This window comes from Nicotiana attenuata, unplaced genomic scaffold (assembly GCF_001879085.1).
Source record: "Nicotiana attenuata strain UT unplaced genomic scaffold, NIATTr2, whole genome shotgun sequence".
In the NCBI taxonomy this organism is placed as follows: domain Eukaryota; kingdom Viridiplantae; phylum Streptophyta; class Magnoliopsida; order Solanales; family Solanaceae; genus Nicotiana; species Nicotiana attenuata.
The window spans coordinates 193,618-209,730 of NW_017671733.1; positions in this window are offsets into that span (position 1 = coordinate 193,618).

Here is a 16,113-nt window from a genome sequence, read left to right on the forward strand (position 1 = left end):
GTTGAGCATTGATTTGGTTATGAAGTGTGGTAAGTGTCATGGTTAACCTTGACTTGAGAGATTAAGACTTGTTGGTCTATTTGCTATGTGTATTATGTGTTAGAATGACGTATATGTGAGGTGACGATTGTATATGGGTTGTTATTGGGTTAAAGCATGCGGGTGAGAATTGTTTCTTTATTCTAAGTTATTTATTTGACTATGTTCTCCATGTTTAGGTTAGATTATTACTTTGTAATTACTCTCCTCATATTTATTGTTTATTTTGAAAATGTTGGGAATGACGTATATGTGAGGTGACGAGTATATATGGGTTTGTTATCATGGCATTATAACTCAAGTAAACTTGTTTCCGTCTTGTATTTGTTATTCGCATTTGTATTGTTGGTTGGTGAGGAAGAGTGAGAAGCACGAAGGGTGTTGTCGTGCCTTATTTGCATGCATTATCGTATATTAAGAGATTCTGAGGATTAAGGCACAAAGGGTGGTGTCGTGCCGTGTCGGAGAGTAAAAGCACGAAGCGTGATGTCGTGCCATTTATTATGATATCACATGGTGAGGACGAGAGTAAAAGCACAAAGGATGATGTCGTGCCATATTTATTTCGTTGCCTTATTTGATTTCCGGATTGACGATTTACTTGATCACATTGTTGCTTATTTCGGAAGATGTTATTTGGAGATTTCTTACTAGCCGTTTTTATGATATTTCCCTTTCGCATGTCCCCTCTGGGTTAATATTTTATCGTTCTACTTGTTATTTTGCTGCTTTATATATAGTTGTCTTGTCATAGTCTCGTCGCAACCTCGTCGAGGTTAGGCTCGACACTTACGTAGTACATTGGGTCGTTGTATTCACGCTATACTTCTGTACTTCTTGTGCAGATACTGGTATTGGTCCCAGCGGTGTGTAGTGGAGCGTCTGTACGGATCATTTTTACTTCGGAAAAGGATCAAAATTGCCCCGCTACTATTGAATATTAGTTAAAGTTACCCTCTGTTATACTATTCGATTAAAAATACCCGTACCGTCTTAGCATTGAACAAATATACCCCTAAGTTAAGGGAGGGGACACATGGCAACCTTTTAAGCCTTTGATCCATCCGGGTATTATTTGGCACCGACCCGACCCAATACCCAACCTAAAAAGAAAGTCGCTTAACACTTAAAGTCTTAACCCTAATTCATTTTGCTCGTTATTTCATCTCCTTTGTTGGGGATGCTCTATCTCCGTAATTGAATTCTTTCTAAGGTGGGTAGTCCTTTTTAGTTCGATATTTCATCTGGATCACTACCAACCCTCTCATTCTTTTTATCCTAAACCCCAAAAATTTCTATCTCTCTGGTTGCAATGCAGAGAACTAAGGATTTGTCAGAAAACTCACTCTGCTTGTTGCCTTGCTCTGTTAGTTCATTCTTTGGTGGTTCTGTCACGACCCAAATTTCATTAAAGGTCATGATGGTGCCGGACATCACTGTCAGGCAAGCCAACACTAAATAACCAATTTAGTTCTAGTTTTAGTATTTTTGAAATCATGATTTTTCTTCAATTTAAAAGTAAAAGATGGACTTTACAGAATAAATAATAATATTTTTAACCATTTCAATACTGAAACTCATAATCATCCCAAAACCCGGTGTCACAAGTGCATGAGCGTTTACTAAGAAATAAAATAAAATACAATAATTGTCCGAAATACAATTTGGACAAAAAGGGAAATACCAATACTCTGAAAGAGACTCTGCTGGCTGCGGATCGCACATAAGATGCAGCTCGTCTAAGTCCCCGTGTCAACCACACCGATGAGTCCACAAGGCCACTAAAAGTATATATGCCTGTACAACAAAATATAAGCAAGTGTAGTATGAGTACGAAAATAACACGTACCAAGTAAGTATCTAGTTTAACCTCGAAGAAGTAGTGACAAGGGGTCGGCTTCGACACTTACTAGTGGTCCAACAATATCAAGTATAGCAAAGAAGTTAATAAATATGAAACCGAGTAAATATATGAATAAACATGTATATAATACGTGGTATAATTCCCCTCTTTACAATTTTGCTCAAGCTCTCAACCAGCAAGTTTTCTCCGTAATCGGAGCTTTTATATATATATATATATATATATAGTGGATTTCACCAAAGAGGTTGTCATAATTCAAATCAGGAAAAAACCTTGGATATACTAGCTTCTTGCCAAATATTACGCACGATTACATGAGGATAATATATATACGAAATACCGAGGCGTACGGCCCGATCCAACATAAAAGTAAATTGTACACTGCCAAGGGTCGAACGGCGCGAACCATAGATGCATCTATTAACCTGCCGAGGCGAATGGCCGGCTCCCATGAGAGTGTGGTACATAAATCTTGCGAGGCAAACTGCCCGATCCCATAAGAAGGAAATACCCCGCTCGCGAATCATACGTGTGACGCGATAAAATATAAATTTAAGGAATCACCCCGCTCGCGGATAATACTTGTGACGCGGTCAAATATAAATTTAACGTTAAAATCATATCTCTTTCTTGATTCTTTTCAAAATAAGGGACATTCGGCTTGTAGCTTTTTAAGGAAATTACTCCGCTTGCAAAACATACATGCGACGCGGTTACACATATATTTCTTAAGCTATTATAATATTCCTTCAATTCTTTTCAAAATATGAAGTTCAAAAGAAAACTTTTAAGATCTCAAATTCCTCAATTTCAACACTTTTCAAGACATTTACTAAGAAAACTCAATCTCGCTTCTTCTCAAGGCAAACAATAAACATAAATCAATAACAGTATCAACAAGGCATGGTGTAAACCTAAAACTACCCGGACATAGGCATAGCTAGTAGCTACGTACGGACTCTCGTCACCTCGTACGTGCGTAGCCCCCACAAATAGAGGCACATATTAATTTAGTTCACCTATGGGGTTAATTCCCTCTTACAAGGTTATGAAAGAGACTTACCTCGCTTCGAAGTTCCATAGCCGGCTCTCAAGCCTTTCAAACAACTCGACCGATGCCCAACGCTCCAAAACCCGCTTTCACTTTATTAACATTCGCAATCTTTTAATCCTCCTCCGACATCGTAACATTGAGTAAAATGCTCATACACCACCAACAAATTGATATCTAAAATTACAATCACAATTACAATCAAAATATGACTCAAAAATATTTATCAATATCCATTTATGGCTCACAAGTTGGCTACAAGCCTCCAGCTGTAATCGTCTAATAGGTTCACTTACTAGCACATTCAACTCCACTCTTATCATTTAATACTCATTTGAAGTCATCAATGATACTACATTAATTCTCCAACACCGCCAAATTACTATTCATCGTCTTCCTTAACCAGCATTTCCAAAATATTCAATTTGGTGATTACTTAGTTGAACACTTTCAACTAAGCTAGAAAATAATTCCATAGGTTCATTGCATCCTTTAATTTCATTTTTAAGAACACTATTTATCTTTCCCTCATTTTCTCGAGAACACTATTCATGCCATGAACTAGGGTTTATGAAATCAATTATCTGATCATAACTTGAAACAAATATTAGAATTACTCTTACTGACTCATAAGAAATGAGCTTGAAGCATTAGTACTACCTTCTTGAAGCTTTTCTTTAAAAATTCAATGTTTGGGAAATTTGGTGTTCTTGATCAACTTGGAAGATTTTTAGGGATTTCAAAGATTGAATGATGTTAATACTAGTGTTAATAGGATGTATTAACTTAAAATATCCAAAATAAACTCACATTGTATTCTTAAGTAGTCCCCAACGTCGAATCCACCATGAAAGAACCAATCCCTAGCTCAAGAAAACTCCCAAAAATGGTTGCTGCCCGTGACTGTCTTATATAGGCACAGGTGCTTCGGCGAGTTGTACCTTGCGCTGTGCAGGTTGTGTCTCGTATTACAAGTTTTCCCCTGCTGGACACCTTTTACTAAAACGTCCATAACTCCTTGTAGAAACATCCAAATGAAGAACGGTTTGAAGCGTTAGAAACTAGACTGGAAGATCTTTCATTTGATAGGTTGTCCACCATATAACTCCTTATATATATNCTTTCAGTTGATAGTTTGTCCACAATATAACTCTTTATATATATATATAGGCATGCTTGTCCAAAGTTAGGTTTTGTGTGTGCTCATTTGGAACTTTAGTCTATCATGTAATTTCCAACTTAACTTAGTTAGGGCTCTCCTTAGACCCCACATCACTTATAATATGACTCGTACACTTATTATCATATAAACCTGCTAGAACCTTCAAATCCCGATTCTGAGGTCGTTTACTCAACAATCCAACCTTAGTCAATTCTTCCAACTTAAAGCTTCCGAAATGAGAATTTTCTTTCCAAATCAACTCCGAACTTCCCGAAATTAAATTCCGACCATGCATGCATGTCATAATACCTGAAGTGAAGCTGCTCATGGCCTCAAACCACCGAACGGGTCGTTACATTCTCTCCCACTTAAACATACGTTCGTCCTCGAACGTGCTAAGAACTGCTCTGGAGTTGTCCGAAATCACTGGTTAACACCTCGTGCTCCCACCCGTGCTATCACAACTCAATTGAGCATATTTGCTCGAACAAATCTGAAGATTCTCCCTTTTTACTTAGCCAAATAAGCCTTAGAGCTAAATTCCAACACTTGGAATTCTCTACCAGGCATGTTTCCAACATACGAACACCGTATCAATCACCACGCGATGTACCAAAACATGATTGCATACCTTTGCTGAATTAACACCATGCATCGCTTAATTCACATGACCATAATGACATCCTCTGATAATAATAGCCGACACCACGAATCTGAGGCTCACACACACCTCAGGACTCATATAAGTCCTGTTCAAACTCTTGAAATACTGCCACGACAGAAGAGATGTGTAGAAATTCATGACCAACTGCTAAGTCAATAATTCATTAAGTTCCTTCTCTTGACAAGAACCATTGTCTCATTATGAACCAAATAACTATATTTGCTCTTTAATATACTTCATATAAATTCGATCGCACTGATCCCAGATCCGATAATCTCGTCTCACCCAGTATAAGCTGCCCAAGCAATAACCAACCTAAGACACTGCCAAAAATCTTATATAAGCGCATGTGCCAACAAGCTACAAACTCTAATGTGATACATAAGGAGACGAACTCTGGCAAGGACTACTCAACCCGCGTAACTAATTAGACAACGGAAAAGGTGTTATGAACCTTCCTCAGAATATGGGAAACAAAACACACAAGTATAGACATGGGAATCTGTTAACTAACATCACATTGTTGCAGCGTGCAACATGATCCAACCAGGATACCCGTGGCTACGTGCCACCCGATCCATACATAATAATCTATGAAGGACTTACTTACCGAGCTAAAATGCTCATACTTGTGAATTACTCAAATCTCAACCACAAGCACGCAGAGTGCATAATAAAATTTCTAGGGAGACAGATAGCACCATACGCTACAAAACTCAAGCACGACTAAGGTGCAATAAATGATCTGCATCTCGAGAGCCATCCTGATCACATAACACCATCGCTACTGATAACTAGGGATTATGATGCATTTTACACTCCTTCTTACTTGAGTTTTGATTAGAAATGTGTACAAAATAGTCCCAAATGCTTACATGTTGTACTTGATTGCAGGGTTTGATCAACAAAGTGACAATTCTTCAAAACCAGTTTAATAGTAAACCGTATGTTCGAAGAACAAATAGGAAAATCAATGGAGGTTTATATTGACTACATGCTAGTTAAGTCTGTGCGAGCAGAAGACCATTTGAAACATTTGTAGGAAACCTTCGACATATTGAGAAGATACAATATGAAGCTCAACCCGGAAAAATGCGCATTCGGGGTCGTATCCAAAAACTTCCTCTGGTTCACTTAGAAGTGCAATTAGGAACAATTACGCAACTTCAATTTAGATAGAAATTCAATTCCCATCTCTAGCTCCCTATGGAAATCGATCCCGATCTTCTCGGGTAAAAGCTGCTTCGACCACTCTTGCTACTTTTATAGTAGTACAGAGTTGGCCTTGATCACTTTTTGGCGTCGTTGCCGAGGAGCTAATGGTTTTGGCTATCTATCTAAATAGTTTTGTGTATTATTTTTCTTTCCTTCTGTGTTACTAATTTGTGTGTGTCACAACTTCAGGTACAAATGGCAGCAAACAACAATGACCCTCTTGGAAATGTGATTGCGGGGGAGGAGGTAGATGATGTCGGAGATGATGAGGCGCCTCTTGTACCTCAAGGACAACGTAGAGGCCGCCAGGCCAATGTAAATGAAAATATTCCACACCCTCCTCCGCCACCTCAAAGAGTGGCTCCTCGAGTATTTCCCAACCAAGGCTATGATAGTGCAATTGTTCCGCCCCGGATCCGGGCGGGAAATTTTCAAATTACTAATGTAATGCTGACATTGTTGGAGCAGCGAGGGTATTTCACGGGTGTCCCACTCAGAATGCTTACAAACATCTCAAGGGTTTCGTGGATACCTGTTGGGGGAGCAAGCAAACTAATATGTCCGAGGATGTGCTTCGGTTGAGACTCTTCCCATTTTCACTTAGAGGGAAGGCATTGGATTGGCTTCCCTATAAATAAATCAACAAAAATATCAACAAGGCATGGTGTAAACCTAAAACTACCCGGACATAGGCATAGTTAATAGCTACGTACGGACTCTCGTCACCTCGTGCGTACGTAGCCCCCACATATAGAAGTACATATTAATTTAGTTCACCTCCTCTTACAATGTTAGAAAAGAGACTTACCAGCTTCGAAGTTCCATAGCCGGCTCCCAAGCCTTTCAAACAACTCGACCGATGCCCAACGCTCCAAAATTCGCTTTCGCTTTATTAACATTCGCAAGCTTTTAATCCTCCTCTGACATCGTAACATTGAGTAAAATGCTCATACACCACCAACAAATTGATATCTAAAATTACAATCCCAATTACAATCAAAATATGACTCAAAAATATTTATCAATATCCATTTATGGCTCACAAGTTGGCTATAAGCCTCCAGCTCAAATCGTCTAATAGGTTCACTTACTAGCACATTAAACTCCACTCTTATCATTTAATATCCATTGTAAGTCATCAATGATACTACATTAATTCTCTAACACCGCCAAATTACTATTCATCGTCTTCCTTAACCAACATTTTCAAAACATTCAATTTGGTGATTACTTAGTTGAACACTTCCAACTAAGCTAGAAAATAATTCCATAGGTTCATTGCATCGTTTAATTTCATTTTTAAGAACACTATTTATCTTTCCCTCATTTTCTCAAGAACACTATTCATACCATGAACTAGGGTTTATGAAATCAATTATCCGACTATAACTTGAAACAAATATTAGAATTACTCTCACTGACTCATAAGAAATGAGCTTGAAGCATTAGTATTACCTTCTTGAAGATTTTCCTTAAAAATCCAATGTTTTGGAAATTTGGTGTTCTTGAACAACTTGGAAGATTTCTAGGGATTTCAAAGATTGAATGATGTTAATCTAGTGTTAATAGGATGTTATTAACTTAAAATATCCAAAAAACTCACCTTGTATTCTTAAGTAGTCCCCAAGGTCAAATCCACCATGAAAGAACCAATCCCTAGCTCAAGAAAATCCCCAAAAATGGATGTTGCCTTATATAGGCACAGGTGCTTCAGCGAGTTGTACCTTGCGCTTTGCAGGTTGTACCTTGTATTACAATTTTTCCCTGCTGGACACCTTTTACTAAAACGTCATAACTCCTTGTAGAAATATCCAAATGACGAACGGTTTGAAGCGTTAGAAGCTATACTGGAAGATCTTTCATTTGATAGGTTGTCTACCATATAACTCCTTATATATATAATATAGGCATGCTCGTCAAAAGTTAGGTCTTGTGTGTACTCATTTGGAACTTTAGTCTATCATGTAATTTCCAACTTGACTTATAGCCCGTTTGGCCAAGCTGCAAAAATCAGTTTATTTTGAGAAGTGTTTTTCACAAAAGTGCTTTTAGTGAGAAGCAGTTTGTGCTTGGCTGATTAATTTTAAAATCACTTCTGAGCAACAATTAGTATTTGGCCAAGCTTTAAAAAACTGCTTCTAAGTGTATTTTTCTCAAAAGTGTTTTTCAGAAAAGTGCTTTTGGAGAGAAGCTACTTTTTTCTGCATCTCCAAAACTGCTTCTGCTTCTCCTCAAAAGCACTTTTTCTTCTTTTCAAAAGCTTGGCCAAACACCTTAGTTTTAGAGGAAAAAAAAGCACTTTTGACCAAAAAAAAGTATTTTTGCCTCAAAAGAAGCTTGGACAAACATGCTATTAGACTTAGGGCTCTCCTTAGACCCCACATTACTTATAATATGACTCGTACACTTATTATCATATGAACCTGCTGGAACCTTCAAATCCCGATTCCGAGGTCGTTTACTCAAAAATCCAACCTTAGTCAATTCTTCCAACTTAAAGCTTCCGAAATGAGAATTTTCTTTCCAAAGCAACTCCGAACTTCTCGAAATTCAATTCCGACCACGCGTACAGGTCATAATACCTGAAGTGAAGCTTCTCATGGCCTCAAACCGCCAAACGACGCGCTAGAGGTCAAAACGACCGGTCGGGTCGTTACAGGTTCTCTTATCAACGTACGTACATTAATCTCAAGAACCTAAAATTCTTGATAATTAAATTGTACGAGTATTATATTTCTCTTGTTTTATATTTATAATTCATTCAATAATTGTATTTTCATTTTTAGGAATTATAATGATGTTGGAAATAAGGGATGGAAGAATCAAAGAAATTCACAAGATTAATGAAGTTGTGCCAGAGTTCTTGAATGAAACTACCCACGTTGATGAAGATTCAGAAATTGTAGAATGAAGCAGCACATGAACCAATGGTCTATAATAATTGTTGTAACATAAGTTCACACTTTAAGTGTTAAGTGGGATTCTCTTTTAGGTCTGGTAGTGGGTATTGGGTCGAGTCAATATAAAATAATACCAGATATACCTAAGGGCTTAAATGGTCTCCACATGGCTCATCCGTTTACTTGGAGTATATTTGTTCAATAGTAAGACGGTAAGGGTATTTTTGATCCAATGGTATAACAGAGGGTAATTTTAAATAATATACAATAGTAGAGGGGTATTTTTGACCCTCCGCCGTTTTTGCTTTGGAGACTTGAGGTAGAGATGCTGGCATTCGCAGACCTTGAAGTCCCCTTCCGTTTCCTATATTTATTGTTTATCTCATTCGAACAATTTTATTTATTTCAAACTATACTTGTTGACTTCTAGTTGCTCATGTACTTGTGACTTTGGATTTCTGGGAGTGGTTAGCATCGCGTTACTTTTATTCACACTTTGTTAAATTCTGAGTTTATTTCTCGTTAAAATCATTATTTTATATTAATTGTTGAAAAACGGATAAATACTTTATTAACGTCGGTTTGCCTAGCATATGGATGTTATGCGCCATCACAGTCCTGAAGTTGGGAATTCTGAATCGTGATACCATTTCAGTATTTTGTGATAGTGAGAATACTATGTGCGTAGATCACAATAAAACGTACAATATGAAACCAAGACATATAAGCTTAAGGTATACTTATATAAGAGAATTAGTTACAAATGAAACTATAGCTAAATGCAATAAATAGAGATGCAGTACAACAAACTAGAGAAGGAATGGGGCTAGAACTCTTAAATTAAACACAAGCAACGGAAACCCTACTTTGACTTAGTATACACTCTAACAATATAAGTTAAGTGGGTAATAACAAGTTGCTTGTGTTGTTTAAGCACGAATCTTCTCGTTTAGAGCCTAGATTCCTGTGTACTATTTAGGAGTTGTTAAATGCCTGTAATAACATGGTCATAATGACAAACTTTCAAGTGCATACTGCTTCAAGAAAGGGGTGAATTAGTTCTTAATAGAATTAGCAAATGCATGCAGTAACAGGGACACGATATCTATTTCCACCTATATGAATATTGAGGTGGTGCCGCTTCAAACAAGATTTAAGGAATTGATCTTGTAAATATTCATGAATTTAGATTATCACATGGCCATAAACGTGCTAAAGCATAATACTGGATTGTTTTTAATAATGTTATGTGTGTGATACTTTCGGTTGGACAAATGGAGTTGTGCTTCAAATCTTAGGATACCAATAACTTCGTCAAATTTTAAGGTATTTACACTAATGGGAAGTTCAGATCTATATAAGATACTTTTCGATACGCATGATTGTGACGACCCAAAGGGTCATCACCTGTTTTCTTACTCATTCCGTGCTTTCGAGGCCTTGAAAACCTCATTTTTAGTTGCCTCGATTTGCTGCGCAGTTCGGGCGCGTAGCCGGAAAGCCTAAATGTGAAATTCTGTGAAAAATGCTAAAATTTGGTATTAAAATAAATAAGTTTGACTTTGGTCAACATTTTGGGTAAACGGACCCGGACCCGTGATTTGACGGTCCCGAAGGGTCCGTAGGAAAATATGGGACCTGGGCGTATGCCCGGAATCGAATTCCGAGGTCCCAAGCCCGAGAAATGAATTTTTGAGTAAATTATTTTTTTGAAATTACTAAGGAAAATTGAAATGAAAATTGGTTAGAACGTGTTGGTATCGGGCCCGTATTTTGGTTCCGGCGCCCGGTACAGGTCTTATATGTGGTTTAAGATATTTCTGTGAAGTTTGATTGAAATCGGACGTTGTTTGACATGTTTCGGACTCAAAACTCTAGATTTGAAAGTTTATGAAGTTTGAGGAAAAACTAGTGATTTTGAGGCTTGATTCATTATTTTTTATGTTATTTTGGCGATTTGATCGCACGGTTAAGTTCGTTGGATGTTTTTGAGTTAGTGTATGTGTTTGGTTAGGAGCCCCGAGGGCTCGGGTGTGTTTCAGAGGTGTTTCGGAGTGATTTCGGACTTAGGAAAGTTGCAGAAATTCTTCAGCTGTTGCAGACCCAGTTCCTTCTTTGCATTCGCGACGCCTCCTTCGCGCTCGCGAAGCTCTGACTTTTCCCTTCATCGCCTTCGCGCTCCTGACTCGCGTTCGCGTAGAGTCATTTGACTCTGAAGACTTAGCATTCATTTTCCTCATCGCGTTCGCATTGATACTCTCGCGTTCGCGTAGTTTATAGGGCTCCTTCATCGCGTTCGCGTAAGGGTCCACGCGTTCGCATAGACCAAGTACTGGACCCCCAACTTTTCCTCTTCGCGTTCGCACTCCTCCCATCGCGAACGCGATGCTCTGATAAGTTACCCTTCGCAAACGCGTTCCCCTTTCCGCGAACGCAAAGGGCAATTTTTGCCCAGTTATATTTTAATTTCCAGAATCAGTGTATTGCGAATTTTCATAAAATCACACGAGCTCCTTCTTCTTCAAGGTCTTTAGGCGTCCATTGAAGCTCCCTTTCACCAAAACTTCTTGGGTTAGTAAATCTTAACTCGTTTTCTTCATTTTCCATCAATATTTGTTGAATTCCTAAGCCTAAAACATGTAATTTAGGGTAGAAATTGGGGAAAATGGGTAGAGTTAGGGCTTTTTACTTTTTCTTGATTTAGACCTCGTTTTGTGGTCGAATTTGAGAACAAATTATATATTTGGGCTCGTGGGTGAATGGGGGATTCGATTTTGGTCCGAACCTCGTGTTTTGACCAAGCAGGCCCGGGGGCGATTTTGGAAAAAAAGCTTGGAAATCTATAATTAGACATTGGGTTTGATTTGTTTAGCACATATTGATATTATGAAGTCATTATCGTATAGATTTGGTTGAGTTGGAGCCGAATTCGAGAAGGAAAGCGGTTGTTGTGGATTGATTTGGCCGTAGAAGTTGAGGTAAGTGTTTGGTCTAACCTTAGCTTGAGGGAATAGGAGTTAAGTCTTATTTGCTACTTGCTAATTGTCGAATACGATGTATAGGCATGGTGACGAGTATCTATGCATTGGTGTCTAGCATGACCGTGAGTCCTTATATTGCGAACATCCTGGCTTTGTTACAGCTTCCATACTTAATTGATGATTTCTATATGTTGTAAAGAGTATGTGAATGGAAATTGTGATCTTTGAACTTCGTGGAGCGTTGGCTCGAGTTGAAATACAAATTGTGAAGGTATATGAGATATTTAAATCCTTGGAGCGTTGGCTCAAATGATAATGTGAACTATGAGATGAAAGTGAAAGAAAGAGAAAGGGTTATTGGTTTATTCCCTTGCCGAGGCGTTTTGTTTTTTTGTTGATTTTCTCCCTTGCCGGGACATGGAATTTATTGATATTGCTCCCTTGCCGGGATTTAATTGTTTAATTGCATTCCCTTGCCGGGATTTCTATCAATATTTGTTTACTTTCTTGCCCCTTATTTGTGATTGTTGTTTGGGTGAGGAAGAGTGATAAAGCACGAAGGGTGATGCCGTGCATTGTATGATATTTGTGGATCGGGTTGCGCGCCGTAACAACGCTAAATGATATGGATCGGGTTGCACGCCGCAACAATGCTAAATGATATGGATCGGGTTGCACGCCGCAACAGTGTTGTTATATATTGGGATCGGGTTGCGCGCCGCAACAATTATTGATACAGGTGTGTTTATTTTGGATATTAGTTTCTTTGTTCGCTGTAAATTCTAAGCTGCCCTTAGACTGTTACTCTGGATTTACTGTTAATACTGGTATACCCCCGCAGCATGTTTCCCCCTCCCATCTTTACTTGTTTATTCCTGCTTTACTTTCCGCTGTATATTATATAACTGCACAGGTTTAATTGGTAGTCTGGTCCTAGCCCCGTCACTACCTCGCCGAGGTTAGGGTAGGCACTTACCAGCACATGGGGTCGGTTGTGCTGATACTACCCTCTGTGCTATTTTGCACAGATCCAGGTTTTGGACAGCAGCAGCAGTAGCGTGGGAGCAGGCCTTCAGTCCAGCGAGACACTGAGGTAGCCATGCAGGCGTCCGCAGGCCCCGCGTCTCCCCTATCTTTTACTTTAGACTGTTATCTCATTGTATTCGAGACAAACAGCTATATTTCTTTCACACATTGTATTTAGTATTCTTAGATGTTCGTGAGTATTGTGACACCAGTCTTGGGTAGAGGCTTATGTTGAATTCTTCCGCATTTCCATTCAGTTTTTCATTAATTTAAGACTTCCGCTTATTTAGTTAAATCGGTTGCTTTTATTTTAATGTTGATAAATTATTAAAAAGGATTATGTTGTTAATGATAAAGTAGTTAATGTTTGGCTTGCCTAGCTCTCAATAGTAGGCGCCATCACGACTCTCGATGGTAGAAAATCCGGATCGTGACAATGATATTACGAGACATATAACAAACTAGTGGTGGATTATTAGAATAGTTTGTATATATATTTGAGTCCCACATCGATGGCCACAAGCTATTTTGTTAGCTTTATAAAGCTAAACCCATTATCCAATAGAATGAACAATCGATATTTAGAAGGATACGTGCACTTATATATACGTATAATTAAATATATACCTAAATGACTTGGACTTGGACAAGAGTACGGGTCGGTCCTGATCTTTAAATAAAATTTGTATTTTATTTGTTGAACAGCTTTTCTGTTTCGTTAAAATTTGAATTTAATATTTAAATTTTAAATAAATCGAAAAGTTGTGACTATTAACAAAAGGAGCAACTTTTGAGAAAAAGTCTCCTTTTCCTATCTATAAATAAGAAGACAATCCTGAAGTAGCGTTTTCAATTTGCATGTATATTTTCACGCTTTATTGTATCCTGATAGAAAATTACTTGTAATTCCTTAAGAATATACAAGCAATAACTCTTGAAAAATAGTGATCTTTTACGTCTTAAAGCCTTAATTTTTTTTATTATTTACCTATTATATATAACAAAAAATTAATTGAGTATAAAACTTATCTTCAAGCATTACCTTACTCCGATCATTTTGAGAGAGTCATCAAACACTTTACAACTAAAAACACCAACCAAAGCCACTCAGCATTCTGAACTCACTATATTAAAAAGTAATATACCATGATAGACGACTTAACATCCCGAAGGGCTTAATTGCAAATTGAAATTTGCGAACACGCTCTTCGAGACAATGTAAAAGTATTGCAGTTAGGTAATTGTCAGTTATTCCACATGCTAACATATTTGTTTGGGATGTTTCACGTAATATATTTTATATCATTTCTTTTTTGCATTAAGTAAATATTCTGCATTGAGTTGAAAAGAAAATAAAAACAGCTAGGATTTCCATCAGCGCCATACGTAAATGGATCAGGTAACTAAGCCCCAAGCTTTAGAGTGATGGAAATACATAATGCTTGTAGTCTGTAGATATGGGCAATATCCATCTCAATATTCAACCAGAGTATATCTCTTTGCTTCTGTTGTACTAAATAAAGGCCCAAAAGGTATGACGTAGATGAAAAACAGACTGGATCTTTACGCAAATAGCCGGTTGAATTTACTGTTTATTTTTTCCAGCTAATATATGTGAATTATACACTCATTATATATGATTATACATATATTATATATGAATTATATATACATATATGTTACATCCGCAGGTTATTTTTAGTTTAAGCGATTGGGTGAACGATTATTTAGGTTAATTCTTTTTGGAAAAATTACGCGACACATCAAATATTTACATTGTATTCACCATATGTAATTATACTTTCAGCATATTTAGCATTCATAGCAATATTTGAATTTGATAGCAAATTCATGAAATGAGAGATTAATTGTTAAACTGAAACAAGAGAGCAACAAGCTCTCGTAACTCAGTTGGTTAGAGCAAATGTTTAGTTAGCGGAGGTCTTGAGTACAACTCTCAACAAAAATATTTTATTTTTCTGTATTTTGCCTTAGTTGTATTCGTTGTGTAAACAAATGCAGTCGATCATGTTTTATCCTTTGTATACACTCATGTATACAGTCGATACAAGTTGTATCCTTTGTATACACTAATTATACAATTGATACAAGTTGTATCCTTTGTATACACTCTTGTATTTCGCCTTGGTTACAGTTGATACATATTGTATTCGTTGCACGAATAAATACAATTGCACGAACGCATACAGTTGATACACGTTGTATTCATTGCGTGAACGAATACGATTGATACACGTTTTTGTTGCGCGAACGAAAACAGTTGACACAGGCTGTATTTGTTAAATATAAATAATACAAGTTAATAACAATTAAATAGTAGCTATAAATGGTAAGTTTGACAAATTATAGTTATTAGGTTCTAAACTATAATGGTTTATGAAAATTTCTCTTAATTTTTTAAAACAGGAACCACCCAGGAAAGAGACCCATAACTGACCCAAAATCAAGAACAAGAGGGGAGAAATTCAAAAGTAGCCAGATTTACAAGTGGTCATTCAAAAATAGCCATAGTTTCAAAAGTAATCGAAATATAGCCATTTTTTATGTAAAGATATATCTGAACGAAAACACTGTTCGAAATCCGGAAAATACTCCAGCATAATATACTGGAGTTTCAGCATAAGTATACTGGAACTCCAGCATAGTATAATGGAGTTCCAGCATAAGTATACTGGAACTCCAGCATAATATACTGGAGCTCCAGTATAATATACCGGTTCAGTATAATATGCTTGAAGTTCATACACAGGTACTCCAATCTCCAGTATATTATGCTAAAACTATCCGCATGTTGGAGTTCCAGCATAATATGCTGGAAGTTCATACACAGGTGCACCGATCTCCAGTATATTATGATGGACCAGTCTCTGTTGCAGCAAAATAGTGGTTATTTTTCAATAACTTTGCAAATGCTGACTATTTTTGAATGACCAGTTCGAAAACTGGCTAGGTCGTGCTATTTTTACGAACAAGAGTGAATCGGTCCTGCATAGTAGCCAATTAGTCACTAATTCCAGACAGAGGAGCAGGAACAATTAAACGGCATAGTTATCAATTTATAAATTTAAGTTATACACATTAAAAGTATAAATAATTCACACTATCGGTAAAATTTATTATGTGACAATATGTTAATCACTTTTTCATCTGGTTACCAATTGATACTAATTATCATATATATATATATATA